The sequence below is a fragment of the Ruditapes philippinarum genome, unplaced genomic scaffold (genome assembly GCF_026571515.1).
Source record: "Ruditapes philippinarum isolate M1 unplaced genomic scaffold, ASM2657151v2 ctg955_1_1_1_1, whole genome shotgun sequence".
NCBI lineage: Eukaryota > Metazoa > Mollusca > Bivalvia > Venerida > Veneridae > Ruditapes > Ruditapes philippinarum.
The window spans coordinates 14,053-24,922 of NW_026864706.1; the positions used below are offsets into that span (position 1 = coordinate 14,053).

The 10,870-nt window shown below is 30.8% G+C and overlaps 1 long non-coding RNA gene across 1 annotated transcript; it reads right to left on the reverse strand.

Annotated features, from left to right (window-relative positions):
• Nucleotides 1-1,816: 1,816 nt before the first annotated feature.
• Nucleotides 1,817-10,643, reverse strand: LOC132726564 (uncharacterized). Its single transcript, XR_009625215.1, has 3 exons — nt 10,430-10,643; nt 5,843-6,030; nt 1,817-2,015 (listed from the first exon to the last, which is right to left on the reverse strand). It is a non-coding gene; the product is annotated as an uncharacterized LOC132726564 (long non-coding RNA).
• Nucleotides 10,644-10,870: the final 227 nt, after the last annotated feature.

A 10,870-nucleotide genomic window follows, 5' to 3' on the forward strand; every position in this document is an offset into this window, starting at 1 on the left:
TGATTATTGAGGTGTACAATTAATATATAATTTATATTTTTTATAAATGTTTGCACTTTGAACATGTATTTATAAAAGAAATGGTCTTACTAACTGCGTAGATGTTGGTTTTAGAAATTGAGTTCACTTTACCAAAACACGACATATGTTTGTTTAGAAACTCATACACCTTAAAGTGTTCCATTTTTCAAGATTAATAACACTACAAGAGATTATTTTTTCATTGTTATATATATATCTATATGACTTTGCATGGAAAACTAAAAACTAACATATGCAAGTGAACCAGTCTTACTTCGGCAGTATAATTATCTTATCTAAGATACTTCTTGTTTGTTCTGGATTTTAAATCAAATTCAAATACGAGATGGACAATGTAGTAGCGTGAATAAGAACAACAGGAAACACCTATTTTAGTTCGGGTGAATTTATCGTCTGTTTCGGTTATAGTTTATTTTAAAAACTTTTTCATGTACTGATTTATTAATGACCGTCTGCTACATATGAATTAGGCGTAAAATGGTGATGTATTACCAAACTTTGTGATCGAATATGCCTATTTTTGTCATCTCTGTACCATTTGAGTGACAGATCGTTAATTTTCGACATTTTCCGATGATCCCGCCGAACTTGTGTGATACTTCTTGTTTGAATTTCTTTTGTTATATCAACTATGCCTGGGTTCATAACATAAGCGCTATTTCATACTCGATCATGTTTTATTAATTTGGCGAACAGAAGCACATAAAAAAATCGACAGACTGGAACCCAGGCTATAATATATCATATATAAGTCAATTACATATTTAAATTTAATATATTTAATTTTATTATCAAAAATCATCATCATAATTATGTTATCTTATTTACGTCATGATGAATCGTTCAAGGTGAATAAAAGTGTTGAACTTTGAACAATAATATGTTACTTTTTAAACAGATTGTTAAACTTTAAAAATGTTTTGTAACCAAAGAATAAACTTGAAACACATTTAAACGATGATGGGTGTAATTAATATGGTGTAAGAAATGCATCATGTAGGCACTCGTTTAAATGTACATAAAAACATATATCAAAATAAGTGTACTTTTTAAAAGTCTAAATTGTTAAAATGTCTCAAAATGTCCGTCTGAATATACGCCTAGTGAAGCTAAACTGTTTTAATTTACTCCAGACGATAGCTGGTGCAACTGACTCCCAAGTACGTTAATAGTTATTTCCTCGAGCGTGATTGGTCAAACGTTATAACAGCTGTTACATTTTACTCCCCCGTTTTGCTTTTAAAAATAGATTATTTGTCCAAAATTCGAAATAATAGATGTATAATCAGAATATGTTATATGGAGGTTAGCTGTTCGGGTTTTAAAAGGGAACTACTAAGAAAACGATCTTCAGCTGACACGAAACAAATTTTATTTTTGTCGGTCTGTATACATTTCGAAAAGTAAAAGAAAATATAAAGGGAGGCAACTTTTTGTTGCGCGTGTATTTATAATCAGGAGGATATAATACCAGACAAATCGGTGACACTCTCAAGTTTGATTATTCTCTCAGCATAAAATACACATGTACGCTTAAACATCACAATATTCCATCTATTAATAGATCAAAAAGCTTGTCCATTCTGCAATTTGTGTCGCTATCCGTGCCAATCGGTCAACACGTTTATTGATCATGGTCATCATCCTGGCGCATATTAAGTCTCTGTGATACACGGGAAGAAGCGACAAGGACCGTTGTCTCGTGAATGGTGAATATAATTTTCAAAAACGGCAATGTCTAACTTTAGCAAAGATATTATTGATAACATCTTCGTTGAGGGAATGTGTTACAATTTATTTCAATAAATAATGAATGGACAATTTTAATACAAATTCAACAATAACAAAATCTACACTCAAATGACAAATTGACAACATGAAACGATAGATAGACGCACACAGCAAAAAGCATTACGCGGAAAAAAGTAGTTCTTGAGAGACAAATGACCAATCACCAGTTCTCGTCACATGACCTGAAACAAACAATATAAAACGATATTACTACATTTGTATTATATACAATGATATATAACATATAACATCGTTCTTAGAACGCTTGAAGTTGTGTTTTACAACTTTTGTTGTCGTCGATATCAATAACACAACAATATTATCTTCTGGAAAGCAATTAATAGCTTCTTATTATGCTATGGGCCCTGAGGTTACATAATTAAATAAACACCTCTTTTTTGTTTGTTTTGTTTTGTTCGTTACTTTTGCTCTCTTTTTTTCATCTGTTTTCTTTTATCAAATTTACAGAATTTCCGATTTATAAGAGTTTTTCCCCCTATCACGAAACTTTAACATGGCACGGAAATAAATAATATCGATAAGATTAAAATGTCCTTTATTTCAAAAATGATAAAATTTCAAGTGAATATATATCCAGCTAATTAACTAATCTAGGGAAATATATTCTTATGTCAGAAAAGTACAGGTAAAAATATATTTATAAAAGTTTAATACTGTTCTTAAAGGGGCCTTCAGCTTTTCTAAAAGTTAAATATGTTATTTTCAGACAAATCGTTTCATGTAGTTGACAAAACAAAAAAAAATAGATAGAAAAAAGAAATTTGCCGACGATAAAATGCATAAAAATTACGAAACCCCTATCTACCGGTTTAAATAAGCGGACGATTTGTTTCCCGATCTTCTATTTTTAGAAACGAACGTCACTGATGCTCTCTGGACGCTGTTTAACAGTTATATGATGCACTTTTCCAAGATAAAATTATTGAAATATTTAATTTGAAACAACAAAGAATTGCTTTTCCAACACAAAAAAAAAATGAAAGCTGAAGGCCGCTTTAACGCGGTAGAAAAGAACATTTATTAAAATAGACGTAAATTACGCGGTTAAAAAGTGTGTTTGTTTGAGGGATACTTTGACTTATGTACATGACAATGGCCTAATCTATATAGAGAAGACTGGTGTATTGTTAATATGCAAAGTCATTTTTAATATGGTATATAGGTAATATGCGTGAATGGATCATTATAGCGAAATAGTTGATCATGATTTCGCTACTTACATTTTTAAAAACATATTTACATAAAAGTAAAGACCTTTACTGTAGGACGTTAACCTTTAAAATGAAATATTGATGCATAATTGAGAAAAGTTTTGTTTAATATAAATGTGTTTTTTTTTCCTCAAGTGAAGCGTTTACCTTAAAAATATAGAAAAATGAAGATTGCGTTGCCACATCACCCCTGTTAGTGTTTTTGGTATAGCCAATCAGATTCTAAGAAATTATTAAATTAAAAAACAGAATAATCTTGGTTCGTGTAACTTTCTGTCTTAGCAACTATGACGGAATCTTATCTAAGAAAAATAATACACCAATCAAAGATACTCTGTTGAACACATATAAAATAGTCATATCTCGCTGTGTCACGTGATATTTACAAATTACATTGTAGATAAGCGTTTATTTCACCCGGAACACAAAATCATTATCAAATAGCTGTTTTTTAAATTAATATACAAACGACGGATTGAGACGAAGAATGCCGAATTTTAACGACGAATTTCGAATTTTTACGAAGAATGTCGAATTTTTACGAAGAATGTCGGTTTTTTTACGAAATATGTCGAATTTTTACGAAGAATGTTGAATTCTTACGAACAGTTGATGGATGTAAAGTTAAAAATAGTGTAACATAAAGGTTTTTCACCAAACAGAGACAATCAGTCAATCACCCAAAATACAAAACCGTCTTTGTGCAGGACCTTGCGGGCATGTTTGGTGACGTAATCATTGACACATTGTGTATTGCTGCGTCTGTCCGATGAATTCATTGCGTTTATTTTTTTGCACTGTATGTAATAATTCTGTCTAATTCGTCATTAATAGAAAGTAGTCCCCGCTATTAACTGATGTATGAGTAGTATATACATGTAGTGTAGGTATTTCTAATTTAGATAGATGTACCACATATGTTTGATCTACCTTTTACTTTTTTTAGTTTACTTTAATCATATTTTATTACACATACATATAATTTAACAATAATACAGGATTTATTTTCATCTTGTGGTATGAAAATTATCATATTTCACTCGTGGCTACTGCCACTCGTGAAATATTTATTTTCATACCACTCAATGAAATTTGATTTCTGTTTTTTTTATAGAAGAAACTTGAATATCCTCTATATGTAGTCCTGTCTTTAGTACATGCAAAATAATATTTTTGAACATCTGTGATATGTTGTATACACGTGACAGGTTTATTCTTCATGTTTATGTTTAAAAATGATATATATAACTATGTTTTAGTCAAAATACTGTCTGTTCTGTTGTTTATTGCTTAATGATATTTGCTTTTACTGTGTTAAAACAGAATGTCTTTTCATGCTCATTTACTTTTCTTGTCGGAATTTACCGTGAGCGAAAGTCGTTCAAAGCCGCTCTTTGACCATTAAGAAGATAAAGGACAGATAGCAACATAAAATATGGATATACAAACAAATAAAACACGAAATGTTGTGCTTTATCATGGTGTAAAATGAATGTTCCTGTTTGGTGTAATTGTACTTTAATAAAGGTCATTCAATTTTTGAAAACGACAAACAAGCATGCCATTTAGAGACACGTTGTTAAACTAACGTTTAGTATGATATATCTTTTTTATTGGTAACAAAAAACGGTGTACAAAGGTGACAGATTAAAGACTTCATGTTCATAAAACAATTATTAACAGCAACTCACAAAATAACAAACACAAAATGGTAATTAAAATACCATGTTTTCCTATCTTTTATATTTCTATAAACACGATTTCTTGCTTCTGTAACATCAATTAGTTTTTCATTGACACGCTTTCAAATTATTAAAGACTCCTTTGGGTCTATTTATGCTTTTATATCAACAAAATTTAACAACTAAGAAATTGTTTCTTACATGTCCGGTATTTGCAAATCATTTAATGTGTTTCACTTATGCAATACTTATACAAGTATTTAATTTACACGTATATGGCGACAAAAACGTCACACAAATGGCGCAACAATCATATCACACGTAAAATTAGACGTACATATATAAGGAAATGATATAATCAATATAGTAATTGATTAGTTAATTACTTAGATAAAAGAATGATAAATAAAAAGAACGAGCCCATTCATTGTATCTTGTTCGTACATTTGTATTGAAATGTTCAGGGGAAAAAGCATGTGACGTTATCGGAATGTCCTTAACACATATTTAAATTGTTATAATAGCTGCCTCTTTTTTGCTTGATAGAATGTTGTAGATGAAACAACAAGACTGAAAAATGCTGAATCATTCAATGTTAGCATTAAAAAATCATACCAGCAAAAAAGAGAAATACTTTATATAAAGAAAAAAATAATAAATGCCCATTAGCGAAAACATTGTTTATACTGAAGTCGATCATTTAATTAATTGAAATGTCTCGCCTTCTACATAATGCTTTTTTTCCAGTTGTGTAGATCATTTATAATAGTTTGTGGGCTAATTTGAAGAATTTCTTTTAACTTACCAACGACCACGTGGAGGAAACGTTTACGTTCTAGGTTAATTTAAAGAATGGTTTCTTAACTTTTCAACGACCACGTAGTTGAAATGTGTTTGTTCTAGGATCATCCTTTTCTTACCAACGACCACGTGGTTGTAATGTGTTCGTTCTAGGCTAATCCTTAACTTATTAACGACCACGTGGAAATGTGTTCGTTCTAGGCTAATCTTAAGACTTTTTCGTAACGTACCAACGACCAGGTGGTTAAAATGTGTTCTTTCTAGACTTATTTAAAAAATATTTTCTTAACTTACCAACGACCACGTGGCTGTAGTGTGTTCGTTCTAGTACCGTCCGTAAGTCACACAGCAAGCTTTGATTCCCCATCTACGAACTGCTGTTTCTCCACAAGCTCTGGGCCACAAGTAACGGAAAGCATACTCCTCGTAACGCGGTGCGTGGTATACACATCGTCTTCGGCATACATATGTGTAACATATACCTGAAAAATAATCAATAAAACGTTTGTCTCGGATTCTTGGCCACTATAAAGTGGTGGGTTGATACTATAATATGCATTTACAACGTATAATGCGACTTGTCATGATTAAAAAAAAGAAATATTATCGTTATTCATATTAAAGATGTCGGATGGGAGTAACCGGAAGTGATCAACAGTGCCCAACAGTTAATGAAGATTTCATTTAATTTCTGATATTGTATGAACCGCTTGAATGGAGATCAAAGGAAATGAAAAACAGTTTTTATTAAGAACAACAATTTGAATAATCATAATTAAGTAAACAAAACAGAAAAAAATCTTTTTTTTTATAGAGACAGCTTTTTGAACGCGCACGTCATAAACATGATTGTTTAAGCTGCTTTACATGCACGACTTGTGCATATATTTTGTCATTTGTAAATGCATTAAATTGTGATGTTAAACATCATTATTTTTCATGTTCCATTTGTTATTATTTGATTGTATGCAGCTGTCTTGATAAAAATATAATTTAGTGCATGTTTAACGTGAGTTTACATTCCGCGGATTCTACGGTATCTTTAAGGAGTCATTGAGTATAAAGAGAAAAGCTGATAGCACACGTAAAGTTTTGGCGACGAACGTTTCGAAAAAATACTTGAATCATTTTCGGATTTGCGTGCTTGAAGTTTACAAAACAATAGTCTAATATGTATTCAGCAAAGAGATTGTTTTGTTTTGCATTATTGTCATTAGTATGGTTGTAATGTTATATCACACGCCGCTAAATGTTACTGTATATGACTATATTAAGAAATAATTGATTATCGAGCAAACGGTCTTCCGTAGATAATTCTAACGCTCGAAAACCCCATAATGCACGTTTGAAGTACATGTGTAAACGTCTCCGTTACTGAAATAAATCAAATAAAGATACGTGTTTGCACTGACTTAGCAAAATAAAAAAGTACAATACAACTGTATCGTCGCGCAAATTATGGCTAGAAATTTTGCACTGTGTGAACTATAATTTAGAAAGGCTCTTGTGTCTGTTTTTGTACGGAAAACCTAAGATGACACTGTACTCATTTTGGTTTTGTTGTCAAGTACAAGTATAGTTTTGTTTACTTATATATTTGGTATACACAACATAATAGTTGGCTATGCGTTTATACCCAAAAAAAGCAATTCGCAGTAACAAAATTTATGTTTTATTTAAAGGAAAAAGAAAACATGTTTGTATTATGTCACTTGAGGGACTCCTTACCTAACAATTACAATTAACATCTTTTCGACGTTTATTACTTATTTCCGTTAAAAAAGAAAATCCACTCAATTGAAAATGAATGATTGTTTAAAAATGAAATGTGAACGTATGATTTGTTTAAACGTTTCAACACTAATGACTTGTTATTACAGTGTATTTAAGTATTTTTGTTTTTTATTTCCGTAAAGTTCCTTGGATAATCCAGAATCAGTAAAAACGGTATTCCTAAAATTAAAGAAGGCTAAAACTGCGCGGTTCCATCACTTAAGATGAAATTTCAAATCGTATGATATAATAGAGTAATGAAAAAGAAAATGGATATTTTAAATAAAATATGACTTCTGTTTAACCCTTATTACACTAAATGTCTTAAATGGACTTGTCCATCTCTCAATCCGGACGAAATCATTCTTCATTTTAAGGGAAATTTCAAAATAAGTAAACTGTGTAGAGGACGATCAGACGGCACGTATGGGTAGGATGCAAACTTAGGGTTCAAAATAACTTTAATATTAGGTAAAAATCCCAAGAGTTGTGAAAGGGGCAGACAAAGGAGCGTGTGAAGAGATTAAACTTTTAACTAAAACTGCGCAGTAAAGAACAGTCTAATGATTTTTCATTCTAATAAATTTATATACACAAAAAGAACACATTTTGGAAATGATAAATAGCAAAAGGGTTGTGTCCAAGTTCTTATAATATGAGAGATCAATCCTCCCCCCTCCCACTCCCAATTCTTAGTTCTGTAGATTTGAACTTATCTAAATGCAATACAACTGAATAAAGAAGTCAAAATAGTATGTCAAAAATAAAAGAACAAAAGATTGTTAAAAGTGAAACGAAATGTTATTTTGAAATATTAAGTATTTGTAGGCCTTCAAACAGAGAGTATTGATTAATCACAAGAATAATAAGAAATAGTATTGACAAAAACGATGTAATAAGAAAATCATGGAATATCAAAATAAATCGTCACGTAAGAAATTCTATATTTTCTGACGTCATCAACTTTCAACATAGAACATGACAAATTATTCCCATTAAAATGATAAATTATAACAGTCAGTCTTTTGAAATATATATAGCCAATTAAGCTCAACTTGGCAAAGCAAAAATGGGCATAATGTCACTTTAATGTCTTGCTTAAACAGATAATTATAAGTAGATATACCATTTATATATATGCATGGTCAAATAATGATAAAGAATCAAACATAAAATGTATTGCATTTTATAAAACTGTACTGTACAGCATTTCGTTGGATCTAAACCTTAAAGGATATGACAATAACTTTTGGCGCTTTATTGGTGTTTTATAAAAAAATATTTTCAATTAAATGAACCTTTTGTTTTAACAAAAAAGGATTACAATTTTTGGAGCATGAATGTTTTTACGTCAAATTTGCCAAAAAAAAAATTTTTAAAATTTTTCACATTTTGTTTTTAAAATGAATCTAAACTAACTTTAACCCCCGATTACTATTGCCGGTTAATAGTAAGGGGCCCAACTGCCATCAAAAATTTTATGAGAGAAAAACTCGCACAATCGATGAATAGTTAGCGTATGTTATAAATATTATATGTTTGTATGAGATTTTCGTTCGTCCTGATTTTTACTCATATTATAACAAAATTTCATTCAACACGTGTTTGTTATTGTTGTTGTTGTTGCTGCTGCTGCAGTAGAACTGAACGATAAAACACTTTAAAGGAGCGCGCAATCAGAACCCTACTGAGAATTATGCAACTCCAAAGGTATTCAAAACTCAATAAAATCCTACTGTTAGGTGGAAAAATAAAGTTACTTTTAGCTAGTCTGAGGCATTCCATACAAAATCATATGATGTGTCAAATTCTGCAAGAATTGCGTTTACTCCGTTAGTATCAGCGTTGAAATATGGTGATAAAGAACAACAGTTAAATCACCAGTAAAAACATGCAAAACTTCATAAGAACGATGAATAACTATTTAAAAATATTTTATACATTCATATTGGAATAATTGATCTACCTTATATACACTCTTATTGGAATACTTGATCTCTCTTATTTTATTAGTTATAAAGATTGTTGACAGGTTATATGGCCCTATATAAACGGCTATTTGTAAATATAATCCGAGCCGCCAGGCGAGGGTTATATTGCAATCAGCCGTTTATATTTGGCCATATAACCTGTCAAAAAAAATCTTTATAACGAATTTATAATACAGCAAGCATGATTTTTTAGAGAAAAAAAGTAAGATTTCTTCATGAATCGACAGCAACCGTGTATATGAAACTATATAAACGTCACGATTATCCAATGAAAAGCGACGTTTCAAACGTGCAGCATTATAAACATTCTTATAATTGAACTCGCTTATATGCATTCTTACTGGAATAATTGATCTCGCTTATATACATTCTTATTGGAATAATTGATCACCCTTAACAGAACAAAACGGATTGGCTATTAACAAGTAGTATCCAACAGTACAGAATAAAAACACATTTTATGCTGATGCACGAGAAAGTAATATACCTATTAATTAAAAAACATCACCTAGATAATTTCAAATAAAGTCCTAAACAGTGTAATGAAACAAAGGCTAGAATCTACATGTAATACATTTAGAATCATACATTACAATCATTTAACTAAAATAATGTTTGCCAATCTGTCATAATAAATAACTTTTAATTACCTAATCAAGCAAAAATTCATAGAAAAAGCATCAAGAATAAGACATTAATTACTAATTCAAGTGTGAACAGTTTGCGAGGAAAGAGAACATACAGTCATGTGTATGGTTAAATAAATTACAATTAGATCCTATACTCATCAAAGTTGGAAAGTTCCTTTTTATCATAATATCCACTATTAATGAAACACGTGAGTTTACACCTCATATGTATCATTTTATCAACAAGATGAAAACAACAACAAAAACATTTGTTATGTATGCGAAATCTACAACAAAACGCGCTTTATCTTTCAGAAGAACAAATATTACGAGTTTTAAACTTTCTGTATTCAGCAATTTAGCAATATACTTTACCAAACTAGCCATTAATCATATAATTCAAAGAACACATTAAAGCATCTTGAAAATATCAATAAAATTTGAAAAAGGGAAAAGTTAAATTTTAAATTTGGAAAAAATATAATCACCTTCGACTTGGGTCATCTGAAGTGCCAAGATGCCACAAAGCACCAGGATTATCAAAGACTTGGAATTCATCTTGCGGAGGGATGTAAGTTTAATCCTTGGGTTTGCACTTTCAGCTAACCGCTTCCTTTAATAAACTGGACGTTTACCTTATGAAACATCAACTCTTATGTGGACAATTGTATGGGTCGGTGAAAAAATACCGTAAATGATCCAAAAGCATTCATTACGATGTTTTAGTCTTGCGTCGAGAATAAAACCTGTCAGTACCGTTCTTCAGTTGAACGGAGACGTCAATCAACGTAAATTGCGGCGATGTACCGTAGACAATAACATAGAAAACAACGTCAAATATCATTAATATTTTTTGACAGCTGGTCAGAACGTGCAGGTAAAGCATACTTGTCAACAAAACGCGTAGAGGTTTGAGGGTTGGCCACAAC